Source organism: Ovis aries, chromosome 3 (genome assembly GCF_016772045.2).
Source record: "Ovis aries strain OAR_USU_Benz2616 breed Rambouillet chromosome 3, ARS-UI_Ramb_v3.0, whole genome shotgun sequence".
Lineage (NCBI taxonomy): Eukaryota > Metazoa > Chordata > Mammalia > Artiodactyla > Bovidae > Ovis > Ovis aries.
The window spans coordinates 172,679,643-172,690,721 of NC_056056.1; the positions used below are offsets into that span (position 1 = coordinate 172,679,643).

The following is an 11,079-nucleotide window of genomic DNA, read 5'->3' on the forward strand; positions in this document are numbered from 1 at the left end:
ACTGAAACCCAGATGGCATGTGCCAGCAGCTGTGACATGGAACTTGTACAGAAGACAAAGAGTTGAAAGATAATATTCAAGATTTTCTAATCTCAAGCCTTTACGTAACAGAGAAGTACATTTTAGCTCAAAGAATACAGGTGACTTTTCCAAATTCACTCAGCTGATTAATAGTGAAAACAAAAGTCCTCACTCCTGAGTCAACATACAGTTCAGTTCAGTTCAGTTGCTCAGTCATGTCTGACTCTTTGCGACGTCATGAACTGCAGCACGCCAGGCCTCCCTGTCTATCACCATTTCCCAGAGTTCACCCACACTCAAGTCCATTGAGTCGGTGATGCCATCCAACCATTTCACCCTCTGTCGTCCCCTTCTCCTCCTTCCCTCAATCTTTCCCAACATCAGGGTCTTTTCAAATGAGTCAGCTCTTCACATCAGGTGGCCAGAATACTGGAGTTTCAGCTTCAACATCAGTCCTTCCAATGAACACCCAGAACCGATCTCCTTTAGGATGCACTGGTTGGATATCCTTGCAGTCCAAGGGACTCTCAAGAGTCTTCTCCAACACCACAGTTCAAAAGCATCAATCCTTGGGCACTCAGCTTACCCCATAGTCCAACTCTCACATCCATACATGACTACTGGAAAACCATAGCCTTGACTAGGCGGGCCTTTGTTGACAAAGTAATGTGTCTGGTTTTTAATATGCTATCTAGGTTGGTCATAAATTTCCTTCCAAGGAGTAAGCATCTTTTAATTTCATTGCTGCAATCACCATCTGCACTGATATTGGAGCCAAAAAAAAAATAAAGTCTGCCACTGTTCCCCCATCTATTTGCCATGAAGTGATGGGACTGGATGCCATGATCTTCGTTTTCTAAATGTTGAGCTTTAAGCCAACTTTTTCACTCTTCTTGTTCACTATCATCAAGAGGCTCTTTAGTTCTTTTCACTTTCTGCCAGAAGGGTGGTGTCATCTGCCTATCTGAGGTTATTGATATTTCTCCCAGCAATCTTGATTCCAGCTTGTGCTTCATCCAGCCCAGTGTTTCTGGGCTGGATGTACTCTCCATATAAGTTAAATAAACAAGGTGACAATACACAGCCTTGATGTACTCCTTTTCCTATTTGGAACCAGTCTGTTGTTCCATGTCCAGTTCTAACTGTTGCTTCCTGACCTGCATATAGGTTTCTCAAGAGGCAGGTCAGGTAGTCTGATATTTCCACCTCTTTTGGAATTTTCCACAGTTTATTGTGATCCACACAGTCAAAGGCTTTGGCATAGTCAATAAAGCAGAAAGAGATGTTTTTCTGGATCTCTCTTGCTTTTTCCATGATCCATCAGATGTTGGCAATTTGATCTCTGGTTCCTCTGCCTTTTCTAAAACCAGCTTGAACATCTGGAAGTTCACAGTTCACATATTGCTGAAGCATGTCTTGGAGAATTTTGAGCATTACTTTACTAGCGTGTAAGATGAGTGAAATTGTGTGGTAGTTTGAGCATTCATTGGCACTGCCTTTCTTTGGGATTGGAATGAAAACTAACCATTTCCAATCCTGTGGCCACTGCTGAGTTTTCCAAATTTGCTGGCATATTGAGTGCAGCACTTTCACAGCATCATCTTTTAGGACTTGAACTAGCTCAATCGGAATTCCATCACCTCTACTAGCTTTGTTCATAGTGATGCTTCCTAAGGCCCCACTTGACTTCACATTCCAGGATGTCTGGCTCCAGGTGAGTGATCACACCATTGTGGTTATCTGGGTCATGAATAGTTCTTCTGCGTATTCTTGCCACCTCGTCTTAATATCTTCTGCTTCTGTTAAGTCCATACCATTTCTGTCCTTTATTGAGCCCATCTTTGCATGAAATTTTCCCTTGATATCTCTAATTTTCTTGAAGAGCTCTCTAATCTTTCCCATTCTATTGTTTTCCTCTATTTCTTTGCATTGATCACTGAGGAAGGCTTTTTTATCTCTCCTTGCTATTCTTTGGAACTCTGCATTCAGATGCTTATATCTTTCCATTTCTCCTCTGCTTTTTGCTTCTATTCTTTTCACAGCTATTTTAACATGTCCTCAGACAACCATTTTGCCTTTTTGTATTTCTTTTGCTTGAGGATGGTCTTGATCCCTGTCTCCTGTACAATGTCATGAACCCCTGTCCATAGTTTATCAGGCACTCTGTCTATCAGATCTAGTCCCTTAAATCTATTTCTCACTTCCACTGTATAATCATAAGGGATTTGATTTCAGTCACAACCGAATGGTCTAGTGGTTTTCCCCACTTAAGCCTGAATTTGGCAATAAAGAGTTCAAGGTCTGAGCCACAGTCAGCCCCCAGTCTTGTTTTTGTTGACTGTATAGAGCTTCTCCATCTTTGGCTGCAACGAATATAATCAGTCTGATTTTGGTGTTGGCCATCTGCTGATGTCCATGTATAGAGTCTTCTCTTGTGTTGTTGGAAGACGGTGTTTGCTATGACCAGGGCGTTCTCTTGGCCAAACTCTATTAGCCTTTGCCCTGCTTCATTCTGTACTCCAAGGCCAAATTTGCCTGTTACTCCAGGTGTTTCTTGACCTCCTACTTTTACATTCCAATCCCCTATAATGAAAAGGACATCTTTTTTGAATGTTAGTTCTAGAAGGTCTTGTATGTCTTCATAGAACCATTCAACTTCAACCTACAGGGTGCTAGTTATTATCTATTTACCTCCGTCCCACCTACAATTACTTTCCTCTCTCTTCTGGGAAGATCTGTGCCACAGGTGGCTTGTCTCCACTGAGTGTATCACCAGTCTTCCTCTTCTTTTGCCTCCCAGTCGGGTTTGGATTGCAGGAGGCACTGAGAGACTGAGGGGATGAAAGAGGAAGGCGTCTAGTTCTCCCGCTGTGTTTCACCACAGTACCAGCACGCCCTTATACATTATACTTTCTTTCAGCAGACAGCTCCACCTTCCACCAGGCGCTGGTAACAACACCTAGAAATAGCCACTGCCTTCCAGCCTTCTTATCTTAACTCCCTCGTGCCTCAAGTTATAGAGCCTAAATCCTCCCACTTCTCTGCATATTGCTCCTTTACTAAACTCTTTTCTCTGAGATGCCCACTTCTTAAAATGTCCTGATGTTTTATTTGTTTATTTATTGACTGAGAGATCCTAGTTCCCCAACCAGGGACTGAACCCAAGCCCCCTGCATTGGGAGGTCAGAGTCTTAACCACTGGACCACAAGGGAAGTCCCTGTGAGACTCTTTCAAATGTGCCAAATATTTCTTTCTGGATCCTAGTTATAGGGCCAGTTATCACTATATGATTCTCCAATTATATTTTCCCCTGCCCTGAAAACACAAAATCTTCACTTTTTAAAATTTACACCAGCACTTTAAGGGCAACTAATGGAATATCTTGATTTTATCTTGCGTTTTCAGACATTTCTTTAGGAAGTGTTGTAGCCTGGATTTCTTTGGGTTTATCTACTTGGGATTCTCTCAGCTTCCTGAACATGCGGGTTTATGTCTTTCACCAAATTTGGGGAATTTCCAGTCATTATCTCTTCAAATAGTTCTCTGTGTTACTCTGTCTCTTCTCCTTCAGGGACTCCAACCGCTCTTGGTTATCATCATGTGTGTCCCCCAGGGGTTTGTTGTTGGTTTTATCAGTCCATTTTCTCTCCCTTGTTCAGATTGGGGAAATTCTGTTGATCTGTCTGAATACTTGGATTTTAAAAAAGAGAGAGATGTGAAAAAATCTTATTAGAAATGTATGTCTAAGGCATTTCGCTGAGAATTCATAACCTACTTTTCTTCCAAAGCTCTATATACAACTGCTGCTGCTGCTGCTGCTGCTTCTAAGTCGCTTCAGTTGTATCCAACTCTGTGAGACCCCATATATACAACTAGATTCTTATTTTCCTGTCATGATTTAACTGTTACTTTTGCAGGAAGTAGCTCCAATTTTATTTCCTTTATTGATCTTTTCACAATGTGTACTGATGTTGTTTATAGGTTTTTAGTGGTTTCTTTTCTGCTTCCTTCCCTGGGGAGCCAGCTTTCAAGGGCAGGGATCAAACCTTGTTCACTACTGGTTTGCACTGAGCTGGCTCTCTGCAAATATCATTATGAACAAAAAGTGAATAAATCTACTACCCCTTATATATCCAAGAAGAAACAACTGGCAGGTCCACATATTTTAGTGATGGGGCTGAAGTTGGACCAAGAAAAAGATAACACCTATGCTCACAACCTGGGAATTTTAACTTCCTGGGGTGTGTAACCTCCAATAAGGGGAGCCCACTTGTGGCCCCTTCTTACCCAGATATGCCTACAAATCTTAGTAAAATCAAATTTAACTGGTATCCAAAAATTGTTCAGACTAAAAGATTAATACAAATCTTTAATTCCAATCTGTTGAGGAAAGACGGAAGAAAGTTTAGATTTATTTCTGTTGTTATGTCCGACTCTTTGCGACTCTTTGCAACCCCATGGACTGTAGCACACCAGGCTTCCCTTCACTATCTCTTAGAGTTTGCTCAAACTCTTGTCCATTGAGTGATGCTAACTAATCATCTCACACAACAAATTCCTTAAAAGCCTTTTCCCCTAACTTCCTGCCCCATCTTCTCCCCTTCCTTCCCCACTTCTCCGTACTCTCTCCCCTTCCTGCTCTCTCCTATATTGCAACACAGTCCTCCATTTCTCCCCACAACAAGCCCCCAAAGCCCTCCTCCACACCAGCTGGCACCATAGGCTCCTTCGCCCTTTCTTCTCTGCCCTCCTTGACATTGTCATTTTTCTTCTCTTGCTCTGCATACATTTTGGATTCTTTTTTTTTTTTTTTTCCTTCTGGTTCTTTGCTCTCCTATCACCCTGCTCTGATATACAAGGCCAAGAAGCTCCCTGGAGAGGGCAGAATCTTCCTTGCTGGTCAGTTTGAAGAGGAGACCAAGTGGGCGGAGGCACAAGAAAGGATTCTCACTCTGGAAGGAAGGGGAGGGGGGAGGATGCCGTGTAAAAGAGAGGTGACAAAAAGCAAAAACAAGTCCCTTCCCCACCTCACAGTGACATTCGCACAGACAAGGACAAGATGCCATTGTAACTGTACCTGTTGGTTCATTTCACAGATTTCTCTCCCCTCCCTAGCCACTCCCCTGTCCTCCAGGTGTTTCTCCCTCTCTGTTGTTTTGTCCTACAAGGTTTCAATCAGGGTTTTCCAGCCTATGAATGATAAGAACTATGCACTGTGGGCTCAGAACAGAAACTGCCATTTTACTTCCTCACTCTGAAGAAGGCACAATTCAGTAAGAAACTTGAAACACAGCCTATAAGTATTTATCTCACTGTTGAAGGTAATGGTTTAAAAAAGCTTAAATGAGGGCTTCCCTCAGCGGCCCAGTGGTTAAGAATCTGCCTTAGCTGGGGACATGGGTTCACATCCCACATGCCATGGAGCAGCTAAGCCTGTGCACCACAACTACTGAGCCTGTGCTCTAGATCCTGGGAAGCACAACCCCTGAGCCCACGTGCAACAGCTGCTCACCCTAGAGTCTGTGCTCTGCAACAGGAGAAGTCACCACAATGAGAAACCTGGGCACTGCAACTAGAGAGACGTCCCCATTCGCTGCAACTAGAGAAAGCCCGCAAGTAGCAATGAAGACCCACTGCAGCCAACAAATGCTTAAACAAACTGGCTTCAAGCTATGAAAAAGTAGCAGCAGAGGTTAGGGTCCTAGGCTCTGGAGAGTGACTGAGCTATTTCAGTCCCACCACTAAGCAGTGGCCTAAGCCCCTATCCAGATGCTGAGCATCCCTGATGCCAGCTACTCTTTTGGGAAATGCAAAGGATAATATGCTGCCCCAGAGGGGTTCTCTGAGGGTGAAAGAAATACTTCAGGTGAAGTGTTAAATCAATACCTGGCAGATAGTCAAGTTCAACGAACTTTAGCTGTTGTCAATGCTGTTGTTGAATCACACATAGGCTGACTGATCTTATCCCAGAAAACAAGGAAGTGTGGGTTTATGAAAGACAAACAGGCCAAAAAGGGTTGGGACCAATATTTGCATATCTATCTAGCCAAGGGCCTTATCGGATACCCCTCAACATGTCCTAACTGGCTTTCATTCAGTCCTTCCTCTGGTTTACATGTGAAGGACAGCAACATGCAACTTTTCACTCACAGGAAATCATGCAGAATGTAGGGCCCACAAGACACCGTGAGTCTCCCCTGGGGCACAAAGGTACAAACAAGCGCTTTGCACACTGAGAGATTACAGGAGCCCACCTTCCAGAGGGGCTGGGCCAATGGACCCAATGGCCGGGGCACTCATAGAAGATTCCAGGCCTTCTGTTCTCTCAAACGTCCACAGAATTTAAATGGCGGGAGGTGGGGGCGGGAGTGAGGGGCCAGAGAGGGAGGGTGATCAGCACAAAGGCACCGTGAGTAAAGGCGACTTGCTATATTAATCCGTGTGATTAATCCAGCATGCTAAGGAAGAATCTTTACAGAATCGAAACTTGTGTGGTTTTGATCCAGGGAGATTAGAAAACAGTGTTGCTTTTACTTGCCAGTGCCTCCTTGGCTTTGCACTAGAGCTGTATTCTTTGGAGTCCAGTAGGAACAAAGGAGGAAGCATTTCTGTGAGCATGGGGAGCAAGGGCACATTGACAAACGTCCTTCTTCCCCTCCCCTTCTGGGAGACCCTTCCTGAATTTCCCAAGAACTAGGCCCAGGGATTGTGTTTGCATTATTTCCCTCCAAAAGCCAAACGACTGAAAATTTCACCCCTCCTCCACCCAGTGCAGATTTCTGTCAACCCGTGAAAAGTTGTTTTCACCCAGGCCTGGGTGGATGGCAGATCCCACCCCAAGCTCTTTGCAAGAGAGCGGCAAGAATGGCGCAGAAGCTTTCACGGTTCCAGTGGGAATCACAGCTTCTTCAGGAGGGGAAGTAGCCCGAAAGCATCCTGTCAGAAACCGAGAAGAACGGGAGCCTTTGGAAATGGCAGGGAAAGAGCAAGAAAGCCTCCAGCAAATGCAAACTTATCTGGGTGAGGCCTAGTCAGGCTTCATCCACCTCTGGTGGGCTATGAGGTAATTCTGAAGACTGACGTGAGCTACATCTGAGCAAACAATGACATTTTGAAGCCATTTCATCTCTCCTAATTATACTTGGGAAAGTAAAAGTGAAAATGGCTTTGTTGTGTCTGACTCTTTGCAACCCCATGGACTACATAGTCCATGGAATTCTCCAAGCCAGAATACTGGAGTGGGTAGCCTTTCCCTTCTCCAAGGCATCTTCCCAACACAGAGATCAAACCCAGGCCTCCTGCATTGCAGGCGGATTCTTTACCAACTGAGCTATCAGGGAAGCCAAATTATGCTTGGGAGGAGCAAATATAAGTCTTTTCCTGGAAGCTTCCGGGGTCTATGTTACAGGGGTCTCCAACCTTGGGAAGACTTTTCCAGCCAGTGGATTGTGCTGAAGCCACCCTCAGTGCCAGCAGAATGGTGGTGAGAGGCAGCAGTCACAGGAAGCCTCCCAGGGCATGTTTAGGGAAGGAGAAGCACTTCACTCTCAGCTCTAGAAAGAGAACCATGGTTTGCCAGTGAAGTGACATGAGTGAGGAGAACAAGACCCCAGCTCTCCCTCTCCCCTTCCTGACCCTTCTTATAGTTCTCCAGGCCATGATCCCTAAGCTACTGCCAAGACTAAGGCCAGCAGAAGGAGAGCTCCCAGCTGAATGCCAAGGTCACCCAGCTACTATTAGTCAGTGTGTGAAAGTGAATGTGTTAGTAACTCAGTTGTGTCCTACTCTTTGCAACCCCATGGACATAGCCCACCAGGCTCCTCTGTCCATGGGATTCTTCAGGCAAGAATATTGGAGTGGGCTGCCATTTCCTTATCCAGGGGGTCTTCCTGACCCAAGGATTGAACCCAGGTCTCCTGCATTGTGGGGAAGACTTCTTACCATCTGAGCCACCAGGGTTCATAAAAAAGCTGAAAGTTTATGAGGCCTCACCGTTAGAAATAATTTTACACTCCCCTGACTTTTCTCACTGTTGTTCCCCTGTTCCCAGCATGGTGCTTGGTGCAGAGTCAGCATTTAATAAATGTTTGAACTGTGTCATAGAACTCATACCAGCCAGCTCTCTTGCCCTTTGATAAATTCTTAATCTTGCTACTAAATTATAAGATCTTCAAGGATAATCACATTGACAGATTTATCCATGTGTCCCCCTTCCCCTGCCAACACCTAGCAGAACATCCAGAACATGGTAAGTTTTTAGTAAGTGGTGGTTGACTCTGTGGTCTGTGGCATAATCTCCTTACATGCAGTCTTGTCATAGGGATCGCTGGACAGCATGACTTGTGTTTGCACATGTGTGTGTTTGTGTTTGTGTGCATGGACAGACACATACTCTTGTCTGCATTTACATCTGTATTGGTGTACATGTGGGGTTTCCCTGGTGGCTCAGATGGTAAAGAATCTGCCTGGATTGCAGGAGACCTTGGTTCAATCCCTGGTTCAGGAAGATCTCCTGGAGAAGGGAATGGCTACCCACTCCAGTATTCCTGCCTGGAGAACCTGAGGAACCTGGTGGGCTATAGTCCATCAGATCATGTACATATCTTGCTCTGAAAGGAGCAGCACCAAGGAAAGTGAGAAGTGGGAGGCTATAAGTTTTGGCTAGTTATCAACCCTACTATCTGCAATTTTTTTTTAATATATATTTCTATAACATTCTTCTGACTGACCCTCTGGGTTCTTATCAGTTGACTGAAAATATTCAAAAACAGATAATAGATCATCTGGTCTCCTTCTCTTCTTGCTTTATAGCTCAGGAGACTGATCCAGAAAGGTTAAACAGCTTGTGCAAGGTCACACAGCAGATGATGGAGCCAGGGCCTCACATCTTCTCACCTCCTGGAGTCTCAGCAGCCTAGTTTGAGCTCTACGACTCTTAAAAACCTACTTTTGTTAAAGTTACCAAATGGTCCTAGTTGTCAAATTAAATGAGCATCCCTAGTACGTTTCTTTTCTCTTTCTTTACTATTTTATGCCAACTAGACTCTCCCTCCAGTTGAAACCCATGACCTCCTTTAAACGCTGCTAACAGTCATGCTAATGGTCATCGGCCATGTGATGGGGAACAAGCACATTCCAAGAACTCTATTTTGTGATCCTTATCCCCACAATGAACTCTAGCAGTCAGATATAGGATTGTCCTCATTTTTTAAAATTTAATTGGCTGTGCTGTGTTTTAGTTGCAGAACATGGGATCTACTTCCCTGACCAGGGATTGAACCTGGCCCCCTTGCATTAAGAGAGCAGAGTCTTAACCACTGGACCACCAGGAAAGTCCCATGATTGTCCCTATTTTAACTTAGGAATACTAGGAGAAATGAGGATGAGGAACTTGGCCAAGATCACACAATTCATCCATGGTTAACTTGAAATTTAAACTCAAAAGTCAGCCTGTGGATTGGATACTTCCCACCACAGTTGGGAAGTACCAAGGAAAATGAGAAGTGGGAGACCACAAGTTTTAGCTAGTTACCAACCCTACTATCTGCAATTTTTTAAAATACATATTTCTATAAGATTCTGCTGACTGGCCCTCTGGGTTCTCATCGGTTGACTGAAAATATTCAAAAACAGAGAATAGATCATCTGGTCTCCTCCTCCTCTTGCTCCTCCACAATTGTCAGCTCCTGCCTCTTTCTCACCTTTCTTGGTCACAAGCCTTCTCAGTTTCCCCCTCCTTTCGTGTCCCTGAAATATTATCCCTCTGAGTTCCAGTCTCAGCTCTCATTTCTTTTCCCCTCTTTTTATCATCTCATCCACTCTCAAGACTTTCTTACAACCCCTGTATGACTCCATAACCTTTTCCTCAAGCTCAGACCTCTATTCTAGGTCACAAACAAATAAAAGCTCTGTATACAGGTCTACTTCAATATCTGTGTCTGCTAAGGTCCATTGCACAGAATGGTCTCCTTTCCTAACTTCCGCTCCGTTCAGTTCAGACGCTCAGTCATATCAGACTCTTTGCGACCCCATGGACTGCAGCACACCAGGCCTCCCTGTCCATCACCAACTCCTGGAGTTTACTCCTGCTCAGCTGATAAGAAATTTGGTTTAGCTTTATGATATTCCAGTGTCTTTTCTCCTCATGCCACTTGGGTTTGGTTTATTTAAGGCAAAAATAGCAAACTAATCCTTCCTTGTTATTTTAACTAAAGGTATATTTGTTACTTTTAACCAAAGGGTTAACACACGCTGCAAGAGGAACACTCCACCTGTCAGCTGAGGCAAGGTCCCAGTTGCTCAGGAAGCCAGTCGAGACTCCAGAAACTCCTTCTTCATCACTACCATCATCCTGGGCCTGGCATCTGATCTCATGATCATGGTCAGAAATGAAAAATCAAAGGCTTATTTTGACTTTGGCTACCATCCATAGAGTTGGACACAACTGAGGCAACTTAGCACACACTTAAACTAGACAACTAATGAGAGCATATTGTATAGCCCAGGGGACTCTACTCAGTGCTCTGTGGTGACCTAAATAGGAAGTAAATCCAAAACACAGAGGACATATGTATACATATAACTGATTCACTTTACTGTACAGTAGAAACTAATGCAACATTGTAAAGCAACTCTACTCCAGTAAAAATTAATTTTAAAAATTCCCAGATGATTTGTATATACAATAAAGACATAAAAGACACTTTTATCTAAAGAATAAAATATCTTTCCCATGGTATAGGAGGCTGATCATGACCCATCATCTATTTATCCCTTTCCCAACCCCTGATCTCACAGGGCTCTCTCTGTGATCTGTTTGACAAATTAAGGAACCTGAGGCATCAAAAATCTAAAGAGGCAATTCCCCATCTTCTCCATCCTGGCCACCCTAGAGCCTAGCACAGTCCCTACCTCACAAGACACATGCTGAGTCAAACGGAACTGGATCAATGAACCCTTTAAAACATGGATTTCTGAAATAATACAGTACTACGTTCACATTGCATCTTTCATCCAGGTATGGTCTAACCGGAACAAGAAACAATGCAAGGAGAAAA

The 11,079-nt window shown here is 44.0% G+C and overlaps 1 non-coding gene across 1 annotated transcript; it reads right to left on the reverse strand.

Moving 5' to 3' along the window:
- Positions 1-9,281: 9,281 nt before the first annotated feature.
- Positions 9,282-9,354, reverse strand: TRNAK-CUU (transfer RNA lysine (anticodon CUU)). Its single transcript has one exon. It is a non-coding gene; the product is annotated as a tRNA-Lys (tRNA).
- Between the last annotated feature and the right edge of the window lie 1,725 nt (positions 9,355-11,079).